This window comes from Ornithodoros turicata, chromosome 1 (assembly GCF_037126465.1).
Source record: "Ornithodoros turicata isolate Travis chromosome 1, ASM3712646v1, whole genome shotgun sequence".
Classification (NCBI taxonomy): domain Eukaryota; kingdom Metazoa; phylum Arthropoda; class Arachnida; order Ixodida; family Argasidae; genus Ornithodoros; species Ornithodoros turicata.
This window is the reverse complement of record NC_088201.1, coordinates 61170582-61188727: the sequence shown is the minus strand read 5'-3', so window position 1 is coordinate 61188727 and position 18146 is coordinate 61170582. Positions and strand designations below refer to the sequence as shown.

Genomic DNA, 18146 nt, shown 5'->3' with positions numbered 1-18146 from the left:
GAGGGTCTTTCTTTCGAGAGTATAAAAGGGCCGAAATAAAAGAAATAAAAAAGGGAAGAATTAATGAAAATAAATATAAATTAAAATTTAGCATTTACATCGTGTACAGCAACTGGTACGCGGCTGCTGATCACATCTTGCGTCACACACCATTATCGGTTAACTGCTTATGTTTGGGACGTAACCAACCTCGGGACTTACTTTATGTTGACCTATACAATGCTAGTTCTCCTATCTCTCGTTTGGAAGGTCAGCATAACGTGCATGCAAAACAGCATGACAGTTTTGTGTGTGTGTGTCTGTGTGTGTGCGCGCTTTTTTTTAACTTCCGGAGACAGTGACGTTGTGTCTGACATATATGTTATGTAAAAAAATAGAGATTTTATTGTGTTTGCGCGTACATATTATGTACCGCTATTTAGGCCATGGCTGTTGGCGGGCACGGTTAAATAAATTTTTAAAAAAGACAGTGTCCGCGGTTGTATGAAGTCCTCTGTTCAACAGAAATTAAGCTGGTTGTAATGCACTATGATACACTGCATGGCCAAACACACGCTCAAATACTGCTAGGCACCTTCACAAAGGCGGGCGCGCCAAGGCAGCCGCAATGTGAACACTGCCGGGGAGTGCCCCCCAATCTACCAGAGCGCCATCGCGCGGCCGCGGCGAGCCCTAAGGAGTTTTTTGCCGGGGTCACCTGACCAGAGAGAGTATTGAGAGACCGTGCACCACGGAAACCGATTTAGTATATCGTACATTATCGCCTTTGCGTACGTAAGGGGTAGCGTAGTGGTTCTGCGCACTGTGCGAAGCTCTCTTTATGGTTTGTGCGTGCGCAGAATCACCAACGCTATCCCTTATGTACGCAAAGGCGGTAGCGTACGTTACACTAAAACTCTTTATTGTGCAATTTAATTTGCGAAAACGCCCTCAAAACCGTGAACGCCCTGAACCGTGAACGGTGAATCACAGTAGCAGACGAATTCTGACCATTAATTGAAGGAGGGAGAGGAGACTTTGAGCAGGCCTTCTGTATCTAGGTGGTGTTAGCAGCATACTTGCGGAGTGACAACTACGTCACTCCCACTACAGAACCGTTCACACGCTACGACAGGTGTCTCTGCACAAGAGAGAGAATAAAGGTTGGAGAAACCACTTGGACAGGTGTCTGTCCAACTCACAAGGCAGCAATAAAGGGGTGTTTGTAGACTGGCATGGTTCTCCGCTTGGGTGCACAACCCGCGTGCGCTTAGCCTTGAGCTGCTACACCCTCATTTGGAAGAGGTACCAATGAGGTCGCTCGACAGCCAATACGGGAGCGAGGGAAATTGGGGAGTTTCGCAGACAGCTGACCTGCTTGGCAATCATTCCCTGATTTTTTGTCGCCTCTTGGGTAAAGCCTGTTTTGACGGCAGAATCGCCGTTGTGCCGCCTATAAAGCCTGAATCCAAGTGGAATACCTCCGGAATCAGCTTACCGGCAGGCTGGTGGGCGCCATTGTGACGCGGCCCGGCAGTTGATCGACGCGTGCTTCATCGCGCTTATTGTAATATACCCGGTGGCGGATCCGGGGGGAAGGCGATCGCCCCCCGCAAACATTAGTTTTCCACCCCTCCCATTCCAAGATCTTCCTTCTCCCTTCTCTATTCCTCCCTTCCCCCCACCCATTCGACAAAAAACACTCCCCCCCCCCCCCAAAGTGAGGTTCTGGGTCCACCCCTGAATGTACCAGAATCGCCGGTTTACAGCCCGCAGCGGCTTGTAATATGGCGGCGAGGGGGTTGTCGCCGCTTCAACGATGAAGTGCTCTCGAGGAATGAAACGGCCGTAGCAAGATCTACCGTAAACTAAAGCCCTGCACCATTCGCGGATACCCGCATGAAACGTGCGGGTTTGGATGAAATATGGACGCTTATGATCTGCGGGTCGGATGCGGATGGCGCCAGATCAGAAGCAGATCGAGTGTGGATAAACCGCGAGATTGTGCCACCAATTTTCGCCGCACTATTCACCGAACACAGATTACAAGGTGAACGCAAGCCCCTCGCGCCAGAGCGGTATACACGGCTCTGCCTCGCGCCAGTGCCGTGTATGCCAAAGGGAGTGTGGCCCACGACCTACTACAGCTTTTTCCGGCGTTATTAATCCTCTTGTCGTATATTTTAATCCTTATACCATAACATTTAATCCATTTACCATCGGAATTAATCCTCCTTTCATTATTTTTAATCCTCATTTCACATAATTTAATCCGTTACTCATGCAATTTAATCCAAGTGACTATGTGTGGGCTACGTGACTTTTTTTGCGTATTTTGGGACAATTCCCATGTGTACGCGTATTGCACATGCTTTTCACTAATATTGTGGGTTTCTGCAACATAATGGGATACTGTGGGATTGTCAACCTCGATTACTGTATAGTGTGACCATTCCCATGTCTACGAGTATTACTCATGGTTTCCATTAAAAACGTGGGTTTCTGAACCGTAATGGGATACTGTGGGACTGCCAATCTGGATTGTGATATTGTGGGACTATTTCCATGTCTACAGATATTACATATGCTTGTATTAAAAACATGTGTTTCTGTATTGTAATGGGATACTGTACTGTGGGACTGTGTATATGGATTACGGTATTGTGGGACTATTCCCATGTGTACGGATATTGCCCATGCTTTTCATTAGATATGCGGGTTTCTGCACTGTAATGGGATACTGTGGAACTGTGGGTCTTCGTTACGATATTGTGGGATTATTTCCATGTCTATGGGTATTACCCATGCTTTTCATTCAAAATGCAGGTTTCTGGAGTATAACGGGGTACTGTGGGATTTTCTATCTGGTTTAGGATATTGTGGGACTATTCCCATGCGCGCGGGTATTACCCATGCTTTTCATTAAATATGTGCGTTTCTGCACTGTAATGGGATACTGTGGGACTGGCAACCTTGATTACGATATCCTGGAACTATAAGCACGTCTGTGGCTATCCCCTGTGCTTTTCATTAAAAACATGGGTGGAACTATTCCCATGTGTGCGGGTATTACCCATGCTGTTACAATAAGCATGTCTATGGGTATTTCCCGTGCTTTTCATTAAAAACACAGGTTTTTGCACTAATGGGATACTGCGGGACTGTCAATCTTGATTAGGGTATTTTGAGACAATTCCCATGTCTACGCGTATTGCACATGCTATTCATTAATAATGCGCGTTTCTGCACCATAATGGGATACTGTGGGACAGTCAATCTGGATTGTGGTATTGTGGGACTATTCCCATGTCTACGAATTTTTCCCATAATTTTCATTAAAAATACGGGTTTCTGTACCGTAATGGGGTACAGTAAGACTGTACCTTGCTTACGATATTGTGGGACTATTCCCATGTGTGCGGGTATTACCTACGCTTTTCATTAAATATGCGGGTTTCTGCACCTTAATGGGATGCTGTGGGACTGTCGATCTTGATTACGATATCCTGGGACTATATGCATGTCTACGGGTATTCCAGCTCCTTTCCATTAAAAACGTGGTTATTTGCACTGTAATGGCATACTGCTGGTCTCTCAATCTGGAGTATGATATTATTGGGACTATTTCCGTGTCTATGGGTGTTACCCATGCTTTTAATTCAAAATGCAGGTTTCTGCAGTATAACGGGGTACTGTGGGATTTTCTATCTGGTTTAGGATATTGTGGGACTATTCCCATGCGCGCGGGTATTACCCATGCTTTTCATTAAATATGTGCGCTTCGCACTGTAATGGGATACTGTGGGACTGGCAACCTTGATTACGATATCCTGGAACTATAAGCACGTCTGTGGCTATCCCCTGTGCTTTTCATTAAAAACATGGGTTTCCGCACTGTAATGGGATACTCTGGGACTGTCAGTCCTGATTACGATATTATGGGGCTATTCCCACGTCTACGGGTATTCCCCGTGCTTTTAATTTAAAACGCGGGTTTTTGCGCTTTAATAGGATTCTGTGGGTCTGTCAGTTTGGATCACGATAGTGTGGGACTATTTCATGTCTACGGGTATTACCCATGCTTTTAATTCAAAATCAGGGTTTCTTCACTGTAATGGGATACTATGGGACTGTCTATCTGGATCACAGTATCCCATTACAGTGCAGAAACCCGCATTTTGAATGAAAAACATGGGTAATACCCATAGACACTGAAATAGTCCAACAATATCGTAATCCAGTTTGACAGGCTCGCAGTATCCCATTACAGTGCAAATAACCGCGTTTTAAATTGAAAGCAAGTGGAATACCCATAGACATGCATATAGTCCCAGGATATCGTAATCAAGATCGACAGTCCCACAGTATCCCATTAAGGTGCAGAAACCCGCATATTTAATGAAAAGCTTGGGTAATACCCGTACACATGTGAATAGTCCCACAATACCGCAAGCAAGGTTGACGGTCCTACTGTATCCCATTACGGTACAGAAACCCGTATTTTTAATCAAAACCATGGGTAAAGTATGTAGACATGGGAATAGTCCCACGATACCACAATCCAGATTGACCATCCCACAGTATCCCATTACGGTGCAGAAACCCGCATTGTTAATGAAAAGCATGTGTAATACCTGTAGACATGGGAATTGTCTCAAAATACCGTAATCAAGATTGACAGTCCCGCAGTATCCCATTAGTGCAAAAACCCGCGTTTTTAATGAAAAGCAGGGGGAATACCCATAGAACACGCTTATAGTCCCAGGATATCGTAATCAAGATTGCGAGTCCCACAGTATCCCGTTACAGTGGAGAATCCCACATATTTAACGAAAAGCATGGGTAATACCTGCACACATGGGAATAGTCCCACAGTATCCCATTTCAGTGCAGAATCCCACATATTTAACGAAAAGCATGGGTAATACCCGCACCCATGGGAATAGTCCCACAGTATCCCATTAAAGTGCAGAAACCCGCATATTTAACGAAAAGCATGGGTATTACCCGCACACATGGGAATAGTACCACAATATCCTAAACCGGATAGACAGTCCTACAGTATCCCGTTATACTCCAGAAACCCGCATTTTGAATGAAAAGCATGGGTAATACCCATAGACATGGAAATAGTCCCACAATACCGTAATGAAGATTGACGGTCCCACAGTATCCCATTACATTGCAAAAAACGCGTTTTTAATGGAAAGCACTGGGAATAACCGTAGACTTGCTTATAGTCCAAGGATATTGTAATGAAGATCGGCAGTCCCACATTATCCCATTACAGTGCAGAAACCCACATATCTAATGAAAAGTATGGGTAATATCCGTACATCTGGGAATAGTCCCACAATATCGTAATCCATATACAGAGTCCCACAGTATCCCAATACAATGCAGAAACCCACGTTTTTAATGAAAACCATGGGTAATACTCGTAGACATGGGAATAGTCCCAGAACACCGTAAACCAGATTGACAGTCCCACAGTATCCTGTTATGGTGCAGAAACCCACAATATTAGTGAAAAGCATGTGCAATATGCGTACACATGGGAATTGTCCCAAAGTACACAAAAAAGTCATGTAGCCCACGCATGGTCACTTGGATTAAATTGCATGAGAAACGGATTAAATTATCTAAAATGAGGATTAAAAATAATGAAAGGAGGATTAATTCTGATGGCAAATGGATTAAATGTTATGAGTAGTAATAGGGGGTGCAGCATAAGCATGGGTGAGATTTAGAAACCTGGACCCCTGACCCCTGCCCTGAGCCCTGCGCGTATTTTTCCCCGCGCGGCGCGTGTGCGGAGGGTTGTCCGCGCGATTATAACATGCAGAGACATGCAAAGAAGGGTCATACACAAAAAATACAAGTGAAAATATATTTATTAATGCCAATTGTAATGCCAATCAAGTCGCCAATTGTAAAGCCAATAGTGCTGGGAATTGTGCCAATTGTGATGCCAATCAGGTGAAGGAGAAAAACCCAGCCGAAAAACCTTCACCACCTGTAACAGGGTGGCGCTTGGGTGGAGGGCTGCTGTGGTGGGCGGAGCGTGATCGGAGGGCTGCGTGCGCGCTTACCCTTCAGCCTGTGCTGACTTCTTTCACCATTTTCCTACTTGGGCCGACTTCCTTCCCGCGACCGGTGCGCGGCGCTCGAATGGAGGGCTGCTGTGGTGGGCGGAGCGTGACCGGAGGGCTGCGTGCGCGCTTACCCTTCAGCCTGGGCCGCCGACTTTCGTCATTTTTCAGCCTGAGCCGACTTGAATCGTATTTTTTTTTTTCAGCTACAACTGGTGTGCAGTAGGCTGTTTACATGCAAAGGATAGCCATACACAAAAGTACAAGTGAAAATATATTTATTAAAGTCACTAGTGTCAGAAATTATGTTATGACTGTGCGTGAATGGGAAAAACTTAGCCAAAAATCTGAAGCAGAAGGAACACAATACACGTAACAAAGAATATACTTATTACAGGTATGATACAATAGCATTGCATAGGCATCACAAATCAAACACATTATTTTTTATTAACTGTAATCACACAAGTTTTCAATGAATCAGGACGGACACCACATTTAATCAAAGAAGATATTCTTATTCAATATGATTACAAACAAAATTACAAGTTGTATTATAAAAAGTCTAATATTCCTATACGTGAGAACCATCAGTGCAATAGCAGGAAGTTCTGATAGCTGTATGTAATTAAATGTGAACAGCACAGACCCTGGAAGACTATGGGACACGAACACAAGAGGAAATAAAATCTATACCACTACAAAGAAGTTATTCTTAATCAAAACAACATAGTAATCTATCATTCAGAAAATCAGAAGAAAAAATCAAACTCATCAGAAAATAGACATGTTAAAAATGAACTTCACCACATAGCACGCTCCTAGCCAACAAACACAACAAAGAACGACTCGAACACAAGAGGAAATAAAATCTATACCACTACAAAGAAGATATTCCTAATCAAAACAACAGAGTAATCTATCATTCAAAAAACCAGAAGAAAAAATCAAACTCATCAGAAAATAGACATGTTAAAAATGAACTTCACCACATAGCACGCTCCTAGCCAACAAACAGAACAAAGAACGACACGAACACAAGAGGAAATAAAATCTATACCACTACAAAGAAGATATTCCTAATCAAAACAACAGAGTAATCTATCATTCAGAAAATCAGAAGAAAAAATCAAACTCATCAGCAAATAGACATGTTAAAAATGAATCACCACATAGCACGCTCCTAGCCAACAAACAGAACAAAGAACGACTCGAACACAAGAGGAAATAAAATCTATACCACTACAAAGAAGATATTCCTAATCAAAACAACAGAGTAATCTATCATTCAGAAAATCAGAAGAAAAAATCAAACTCATCAGAAAGTAGATATGTTAAAAATGAACTTCACCACATAGCACGCTCCTAGCCAACAAACAGAACAAAGAACGACACGAACACAAGAGGAAATAAAATCTATACCACTACAAAGAAGATATTCTTAATCAATACGATTACAATCAAATTACAAGTTGTATTATAAAACGTTTAATATTCCTATACGTGAGAACCATCATTCCAATAGCATGAATATCTGTCATAACATTTCGAGCGCAATAGGATAATCTCAATTTCATATTCCAACATTACTCAACTTTTAATTTCTTATTAAGTGAACAGCATAGACGTAAGGAAATAACGAGAAACAACACAATCAACAGCTACAATTAATAGAGAGCCAAACCTGCGCACCATCCAACACATAGAGAAATAATAGCTAATCAATCTATCAAAAGGCGAAATATTACAATATAGCACAGACTTAACGCTGAAGAACAGAGGAACACGCGGCGACACGTAAACAACAACAGAGGAAAATAATCTATCATTGAACCATCATAAAATCGACCAATATACAATTTTCATTCTAACAAACACTACGAACCTTGATGGAGGTATCCAAGACTTAGGAAATATGCACTGTTTTCACTCTTTTCCTCAAAGCCAGGAGACTTTATGTCTCTATCTATGTGACCATAGCACCACGCATGCTTTATCACTCAAAGGGTTGGGGGCTATATTCATTCGTCCAGCAAACGGGGCGCTCTAGAGGTCAGATAAGAGAGTTCAAAGGCGATACGTGCAGCGCAAATAGATGTCGATATTATTCGCGGGGATCACTATATTTTCGTATCCCTTCCTTGAAACGGAAATCTTTGGTCAAAGTGGTTGACAAGTCGACTAAGTTTGTACAGATGCGATATTGTTATTGAACATGTAGAGAAAGTTCAAATTATTAATTGGTAGCAACGATACTCAATCAAAAAGCGATAAACAAATTTTACATAAATTTTTTGTAAAAGCTTGCAACAGAAATTTCTAATGAACCACACAGAAATATCAAATGTGAAATGCAACTCAGAGTTATGAGGCATTCCCATCTTAGAGGTACTTACTTATGTCAATCGAGTGAACAATTGAAACAAATACAGGACAATAATTATTTCGAGCAGTAAGTTCACAACTCATAGAATATCAGTCGAGTGAATACTTGAAACAAAATCAAAACATTAATTCTCACGACAGGTAGAGATTATAGCATTCTAAACCAGATAATAAAATTTTAATCAATAAAATAAACATAGCTATGCTTTTAATTAAGTGTTGATGTGCGCTTGAAAACAGAAAAAACAATTGCTCTACATTGAAAAGATGGACAGATTTTGTACTCGATACCATAAGTCATGGGAAGATGTGATAAAAAACTGCTTCGAAAAGGAGGAGCCGCGAAACGATTTCATTATCGCTGCATTTCAATACGTCCTAGACATGCTCGTATTCGGAGAAATGGTACAAACTACAGAACTGAAGGTGCAAGAATTTATATGCCGATTCTACAATACTTCTACAAAACATCTGCACATCAACGTCGGAAGGGCCACTAGGATTGATGGCGGAGTTTTTGAGGTTTGCCAACGAAGAATTGAAATACACTAGACCAGATGTAATTGCAATCATTGCAATGGGCATTGCGTTCATCAAGAAAGCAGTCGGATCAAATTATCATATACAAGCGGTCTATATCGCACGATTCATTACGGATTTGTTGAAATTACACATATCTGAGATGGAAAGTACATAAAATCTTATCACGTGATATGTTCCACTACCACGGCAACGCAATTATTTTATTCTACCAGTCAGTGATGTCGAATCAACAGAAGTTCAATATTGTCGTGCAAGGTCTGATGTATTATCACCTGTTGAAACTCAACAAACATATCAATTGCGGTGGACCACCGGACGATTTTCATCTAATACTCACTTGTACGCCATTCAAGAATCTTCATACAAAGAAAGGAAACATCAACAAGAGACTGTGCAAGTTCATCGCGACAAAGTGCAAGTTGTTGAAGCAATACAAACACGGCGACAACATAGCGCCTGCGTTAATCAACGCTGGATTCAAGCGCCCAATAATCAGAATAAACTATTTAATGTCTTCGGAATTCATCAATGAAGACAACAAACGAAAACTTCAGAGTTTGAAATAGAACTGTAATTTATCGAAATAAACAAGTGTATAACTGAAACAATAAATGTAATCTTTGTCATCATTATAATGAACATGTTATCATGTTGAACTCCGTTATCATCTCTGTTCGTCTCTGGACATCATCCTTTTGCGTTTTCATCATCTCATCATCGGATTGAACTTTCTGTATTAAGTGTACTGGGGTAGCCAGTTTGACTTCGTCGAAACTCACATCCCCATTTTTTCTTTATTCACATCACATCACATCATTATAATGAATTCTACGCATCACAATGAAAAACACCTTACATTTAGCATGGCTAGACTGAGAACAGTGATCGCTATAAGGAAACGAATATTCTACAATTTATGTAAGAATTCTCATATAGAATGAGACCTGACCACCAAATAGGTTTTACTCCACTACACTCTGTACAAGTTCAACACCCGAAGGATAGAATTGCCGGAGAAGGATCGATCATTGAAATTTAGAGACATGATACATCAGTCTATGATTACAAAAAGGATCACTAATCTCATGTGAAAACTTATCATATTTCATGAATTAAATTCCACAGTGCATGTATATTTCTCAATCAGTTGCACTAGCCCAGACATAGTAAAAGAAGAAGAAAGGCGTCTTTGACAAGCAACCCGATTGGAGCGCGAACAAATAAATAAATATTTTTGTCAACACAGTTGTCCGTTTGTATGACTGGATAGGGAAAATGAGCCATCCAAGATAGGGCAAAACGGGAAATAAGGCAAGATAACTGATTGCGGCGGGATAAGTCAAAGCCATCGCGACACAGTGTCATCGACTTTTACAATCGCATTCGGGTTCAGTGCCTAGGAGATAATACGAAGCCTTCGCGAAAAGCGAATCTATTATCAGATGCCACAATGCAAACGAAAGATTTTACGAGCATGACGTGCAGGCCAAGTCTACATTTCTAATCACATAGTCTTCGTAACACACAGCACACAAACGTATATGAAATAATTTCCAAGTGGCAATCAGATTTTGGGAGAGGCGGATCACACAACCGCCATCAGAAGTGCTTAACCAATATACAATGAAGATTAGCGTTATGCATAAACACAATGGAAGATATGTTATATTAATTATAACAACCAGATCAGCGCAGGTCACACATAAACGTCACACAAATTCACAAAATATACTCGAGCTTTCCCGTAACCATATAGAAAAACTATCACATTATTTTAGTGTCATAGCATCCGGCACTACAAGTGGAAAGGCCATACTTTAATTTTATAAGTTTTTAGCTCATAACGTTGTAAAACGCAAATTCCACACTAAAGATCATTTTCTTCTTTAAATTTTCAAAGTCAAAACTGCAAGCTATTTCTTGCATTTTTCTAAAGATATAGATTAACAAGTTTTGCATATACTCACACATACTATACAAGATATTTGATTGTGGATTAATTGCTAAAATTTATCGATTCACATTCAGGAGAAGTGATGACTACCACACATCAGTAAGAGTTTAATTACAACTTGAACAGGTATTGCGATTTATGATCAGTGTTGTAGATTGTGTAATTTCACAATACGCAAGCTTTAGGTCGCTCACTTTGACGAGCACTCTTTCACGATGTCAGAGAAGTTATTCGAATGGATTGATATTTTCTGTATACACTATAACATAATGCGAATTCTTTATGTCATGGATATTAAAAGTTACGAATATTTTCCGAACGAAAATTTACTTAAGGGCACTGAAGGCACTGAACCCGAATGCGATTGTAAAAGTCGATGACACTGTGTCGCGAACGCTTTAACTTATCCCGCCACAATCAGTTATCTTGCCTTATTTCCCGTTTTGCCCTATCTTGGATGGCTCATTTTTCCTATCCAGTCATACAAACGGACAACTGTGTTGACAAAAATATTTATTTATTTGTTCCGCGCTCCAATCGGGTTGCTTGTCAAAGACGCATTTTCTTCTTCTTTTACTATGTCTGGGCTAGTGCAACTGATTGAGAAATATACATGCACTGTGGAATTTAATTCATGAAATATGATAAGTTTTCACATGAGATTAGTGATCCTTTTTGTAATCATAGACTGATGTATCATGTCTCTAAATTTCAATGATCGATCTTTCTCCGGCAATTCTATCCTTCGGGTGTTGAACTTGTACAGAGTGTAGTCGAGTAAAACCTATTTGGTGGTCAGGTCTCATTCTATATGAGAATTCTTACATAAATTGTGGAATATTCGTTTCCTTATAGCGATCACTGTTCTCAGTATAGCCATGCTAAATGTAAGGTGTTTTTCATTGTGATGCGTAGAATTCATTATAATGATGACAAAGATTACATTTATTGTTTCAGTTATACACTTGTTTATTTCGATAAATTACAGTTCTATTTCAAACTCTGAAGTTTTCGTTTGTTGTCTTCATTGATGAATTCCGAAGACATTAAATAGTTTATTCTGATTATTGGGCGCTTGAATCCAGCGTTGATTAACGCAGGCGCTATGTTGTCGCCGTGTTTGTATTGCTTCAACAACTTGCACTTTGTCGCGATGAACTTGCACAGTCTCTTGTTGATGTTTCCTTTCTTTGTATGAAGATTCTTGAATGGCGTACAAGAGAGTACTAGATGAAAATCGTCCGGTGGTCCACCGCAATTGATATGTTTGTTGAGTTTCAACAGGTGATAATACATCAGACCTTGCACGACAATATTGAACTTCTGTTGATTCGACATCACTGACTGGTAGAATAAAATAATTGCGTTGCCGTGGTAGTGGAACATATCACGTGATAAGATTTTATGTACTTTCCATCTCAGATATGTGTAATTTCAACAAATCCGTAATGAATCGTGCGATATAGACCGCTTGTATATGATAATTTGATCCGACTGCTTTCTTGATGAACGCAATGCCCATTGCAATGATTACAATTACATCTGGTCTAGTGTATTTCAATTCTTTGTTGGCAAACCTCAAAAACTCCGCCATCAATCCTAGTGGCCCTTCCGACGTTGATGTGCAGATATTTTGTAGAAGTATTGTAGATTCGGCATATAAATTCTTGCACCTTCAGTTCTGTAGTTTGTACCATTTCTCCGAATACGAGCATGTCTAGGACGTATTGAAATGCAGCGAGAATGAAATCGTTTCGCGGCTTCACCTTTTCGAAGCAGTTTTTTATCACATCTTCCCATGACTTTTGAGTATCACAACTTCCCATGTACTGGTATCGAGTACAAAATCTGTCCATCTTTTCAATGCAGAGCAATTGCCTTTTCTGTTTTCAAGTGCACATCTACACTTAATTAAAAGCATATCTATGTTTATTTTATTGATTAAAATTGTATTATCTGGTTTAGAATGCTATAATCTCCACCTGTCGTGAGAATTATTGTTTTGATTTTGTTTCAAGTATTCACTCGACTGATATTCTATGAGTTGTGAACTTACTGCTCGAAATAATTATTGTCTTGTATTTGTTTCAATTGTTCACTCGATTGACATAAGTAAGTACCTCTAAGATGGGAATGCCTCATAACTCTGAGTTGCATTTCACATTTGATATTTCTGTGTGGTTCATTAGAAATTTCTGTTGCAAGCTTTTACAAAAAATTGATGTAATTAAATTTGTTTCTCGTTTTTTGATTGAGTATCGTTGCTACCAATTAATAATTTGAACTTTCTCTACATGTTCAATAACACCGCATCTGTACAAACTTAGTCGACTTGTCAACCACTTTGACGAAAGATTTGCGTTTCAAGGAAGGGATACGAAAATATAGTGATCCCCGCGAATAATATCGACATCTATTTGCGCTGCACACATCGCCTTTGAACTCTCTTATCTGACCTCTAGAGCGCCCCGTTTGCTGGACGAATGAATATAGCCCCCAACCCTTTGAGTGATAAAGCATGCGCGGTGCTATGGCCACATAGATAGAGACATAAAGTCTCCTGGCTTTGAGGAAAAGAGTGAAAACAGTGCATATTTCCTACGTCTTGGATACCTCCATCAAGGTTCGTAGTGTTTGTTAGAATGAAAATTGTATATTGGTCGATTTTATGATGGTTCAATGATAGATTATTTTCCTCTGTTGATGTTTACGTGTCGCCGCGTGTTCCTCTGTTCTTCAGCGTTAGGTCTGTGCTATATTGTAATATTTCGCCTTTTGATAGATTGATTAGCTATTATTTCTCTATGTGTTGGATGGTGCCCAGGTTTGGCTCTCTGTTAATTGTACCTGTTGATTGTGTTGTTTCTCGTTATTTCCTTACGTCTATGCTGTTCACTTAATAAGAAATTAAAAGTTGAGTAATGTTGGAATATGAAATTGAGATTCCCTATTGCGCTCGAAATGTTATGACAGATATTCATGCTATTGCAATGATGGTTCTCACGTATAGGAATATTAGACTTTTTATAATAGAACTTGTAATTTGATTGTAATCGTATTGATTAAGAATATTTTCTTTGTAGTGGTATAGATTTTATTTCCTCTTGTGTTCGTGTCGTTCTTTGTTCTGTTTGTTGGCTAGGAGCGTGCTATGTGGTGATTCATTTTTAACATGTCTATTTTCTGATGAGTTTGATTTTTTCTTCTGATTTTCTGAATGATAGATTACTCTGTTGTTTTGATTAGGAATATCTTCTTTGTAGTGTTATAGATTTTATTTCCTCTTGTGTTCGTGTCGTTCTTTGTTCTGTTTGTTGGCTAGGAGCGTGCTATGTGGTGAAGTTCATTTTTAACATGTCTATTTTCTGATGAGTTTGATTTTTTCTTCTGGTTTTTTGAATGATAGATTACTATGTTGTTTTCATTAAGAATAACTTCTTTGTAGTGGTATAGATTTCCTCTTGTGTTCGTGTCCCATAGTCTTCCAGGGTCTGTGCTGTTCACATTTAATTACATACAACTATCAGAACTTCCTGCTATTGCACTGATGGTTCTCACGTATAGGAATATTAGACTTTTTATAATACAACTTGTAATTTTGTTTATAATCATATTGATTAAGAATATCTTCTTTGATTAAATGTGGTGTCCGTTCTGATTCATTGAAAACTTGTGTGATTACAGTTAATAAAAAATAATGTGTTTGATTTGTGATACCTATTCAATGCTATTGTATCATACCTGTAATAAGTATGTTCTTTGTTACGTGTATTGTGTTCCTTCTGCTTCAGATTTTTGGCTAAGTTTTTCCCATTCACGCAGAGTCATAACATAATTTCTGACACTAATGACTTTAATAAATATATTTTCACTTGTACTTTTGTGTATGGCTATCCTTTGCATGTAAACAGCCTACTGCACACCTGTTGTATCTGGAAAAAAAATTACGATTCAAGTCGGCTCAGCCTGAAAAATGACGAAAGTCGGCGGCCCAGGCTGAAGGGTAAGCGCGCACGCAGCCCCCCGGTCACGCCCCGCCCACCACAGCAGCCCTCCACTCGAGCGCCGCCCACCGGTCGCGGGAAGGAAGTCGGCCCAAGTAGGAAAATGGTGAAAGAAGTCAGCCCAGGCTGAAGGGTAAGCGCGCACGCAGCCCTCCGGTCACGCTCCGCCCACCACAGCAGCCCTCCACCCAAGCGCCACCCTGTTACAGGTGGTGAAGGTTTTTCGGCTGGGTTTTTCTCCTTCACCTGATTGGCATCACAATTGGCACAATTCCCACCACTATTGGCTTTACAATTGGCAACTTGATTGGCATTACAATTGGCATTAATAAATATATTTCACTGTATTTTTTGTGTATGACCCTTCTTTGCATGTCTCTGCATGTTATAATCGCGCGGACAACCCTCCGCACACGCGCCGCGCGGGGAAAAATACGCGCAGGGCTCAGGGCAGGGGTCAGGGGTCCAGGTTTCTAAATCTCACCCATGATTATACTGCACCTCTATTACTACTGTTATGGTATAAGGATTAAAATATACGACAAGAGGATTAATAACGGCGGAAAAAGCTGTAGATTATAACGACCATGTCATAGGACCCCTTCCCAGCGCCGCATTTTTGGAAGGTAGCGGTGGCGCTACTCATCGTCCCCGTTATTGCTTCCTCAACTTCTACAATACTTTGTACTTCAGCTTACCTTAGTATTTCTGTACAAGCGGTGGATATTCGACAGATGTTTCACGGCACTGCCTCGCGCCAGCGCCGTGTATGCCAAAGGGAGTCTGGCCATTAGGAGAAGCCTAAAAAAGAGGCACGACCTGTCAATCAAACTTAGGCGCATTTCATTGGTTACCGTTTTCCATGGGAGCTGCCATGACACCAAATTTTCTCAAAGATGGAGGATGGCGCTGGAACGGCGAAGCGGAGATTTCGTGACCAAAATTTTTCACACACTACTTTAATTTCATACTGCGAGCATATATCCTCATATACGCATCTGCAAAATCAGCTTCAACTTTCGCGCTCCGCCATCATTATTTACGCGAAGATGGGATGTTTCGTCTCTAACGTTAGGCCTAGTTAAGACCGTGATACCAAGAAAATAGCAAGAAGGACGACCCTTAAACGTAGGATTTTGCATTATATTATTGCATTTTATTTATACATACATATTTGGTCATCTTTGATTCGATCTAGTCACATTACGTGATTTAAAACTTCATAGCGGCAGTTGTCTGCTACGAAGAAGCGGTTGTACCGCTCTCCTGGCCAATCACTTCTGCCAGCAACCATTTCTGCAATTCTGATCCTTCCCAACATGCCTCTCTGTATGCAGATGGCGTTGATAAAAGTGGGCGCAAAATCCGTTGTTTTGGTCTGTCACCGGTGGTATCCGTTTCAATCCGAATCAATCGAGTTTCTCCAAAAAGGTGGCACCCAGTAAATAAGGGTGAGGTATAAGTACTGGATGGATGTAATAATAGACATCTGTATTTTGAAATACTAAATCAATGTCAGCCACCCCCATCTAGTCTCCTAGTTACTTTAGATTTTCTTCCCTGTATACCAATATTCCCCATGATGATGGCATAGCTGCAGCTGAGGCGGCTTTTTCAAAGTACTCTGATTCTTCTTGTGATCCATCTGTCGTATCTACTCTACTAGAACTGATCCTAAAGAACAACAACTTTGAATTTAACGAGGGCCACTATTTACAAGTCAACGGCACCGCTATGGGCACTAAGATGGCACCAAACTATGCAAATCTATTCATGGGTTCACTAGAAGAAGCATTCTTGAGCACGCGTGAGGACAAACCCACTTTATTCAAGCGCTACCTTGATGACATATTTATGATCTGGCCACATTCGGAAGACAGCCTATTGGAATTTATACGCGATTTCAATGAGTTCCATATTTCTATTAACTTCACTCACACCTATTCTTCCGTCACTGTTAGCTTTCTTGGTGTTCAAATTAAGCTAACCAATGGAGTTTTAACGTCTGATCTCTTCCGTAAACCCACAGACTCTCAGCAGTACTTGTCATTCCATAGTTGTCATCCTCGCCGCACGAAACTGGCCATTCCCTACAGTCAAGCTCTTCGGTATAGGAGAATCTGCTCGAATGACGACGATCTGGACAGAAATTTAGAACAGCTGCAACAAACCTTTGTCGGTCGTCAGTATCCACCCGCTCTAGTTCAAGATGCTCTCAACAGAGCTCGCAAGGCAAACCGTCTAAGCTTACTCGAGAAAAGACAAAACAAATCAGAAAGTAATGCTGTGAACTTAACTGTAACATTCGCCGGAAATATCCCAGTATCCTTCTCCAGTTAGAACGCATGAAAAACATATTTCCTAATCCACCACGTGTCGCTTACAGACGTACACGTAACTTACAAGAGAGCTTGGTCCGGTCTAAAGTAAGCGAACCCACTAGCCCTCCGGCGGGCTGTCATCCATGTAATGGCAGGAGATGCCAGATTTGCAAGTTAATGCAGACCGCACAAACGGTCAGAAGTACGAATTCCAACTTTACCGTCAAGATCAACGCAGACGTAACTCATGCAACGTTATCTATGTAATCCAATGCAACACATGCCGGGCCCAATACGTGGGTCAGACAAAAACTTCTTTCCGAATTAGATTCAACAGTCACCGATCGGATGTTACCAAGAAACCTAATCCTCCAGTCTCACGCCATTTCAAACAACCAGACCATTCAATCAACAAAGCTTCAGTTTTTGTTCTCCAGTCGAACTTTATCTCCGACCGCTCCCGGGAACAACGGGAATCTTACCTAATTTACAAATTCCGATCGGCCATTAACGAGGACCCTGGCATGCTGTCAACAATACGAAGTTTAACAACCTAGATAAGACCCTGTTGCCTTTTCTCGTTTCAGCCAGATCAAAATCCCCACTGACTCACAAGGACGATGACCCCACTCCTGGACCTGACACAAAAGCGCTCTGGAATTTCCCCCAACCGACCACGTCATTCTCAAGCACCTTATCAGCCTCATGGCCACATTTAACTCTTTTGTCCCGAAGAAGGCGGAGCTTCCGCCGTAACCTAGACATCCTCCCTAACTTTTATAATTTTTAAGTTTTAATAAACCCATTTTTTGTTACTTCCCCTAGTTTCGTCTTCTGTCTCCCATTTATTTCAACTATAATTACGTAG

General features: G+C 40.8%; 1 protein-coding gene across 1 annotated transcript in view; it reads left to right on the top strand.

The window, feature by feature from the left end:
* LOC135378289 (putative ATP-dependent RNA helicase TDRD12) overlaps positions 1-18146 on the top strand; it is a 206405-nt gene that overhangs the window by 97577 nt on the left and 90682 nt on the right. The window lies entirely within an intron of this gene.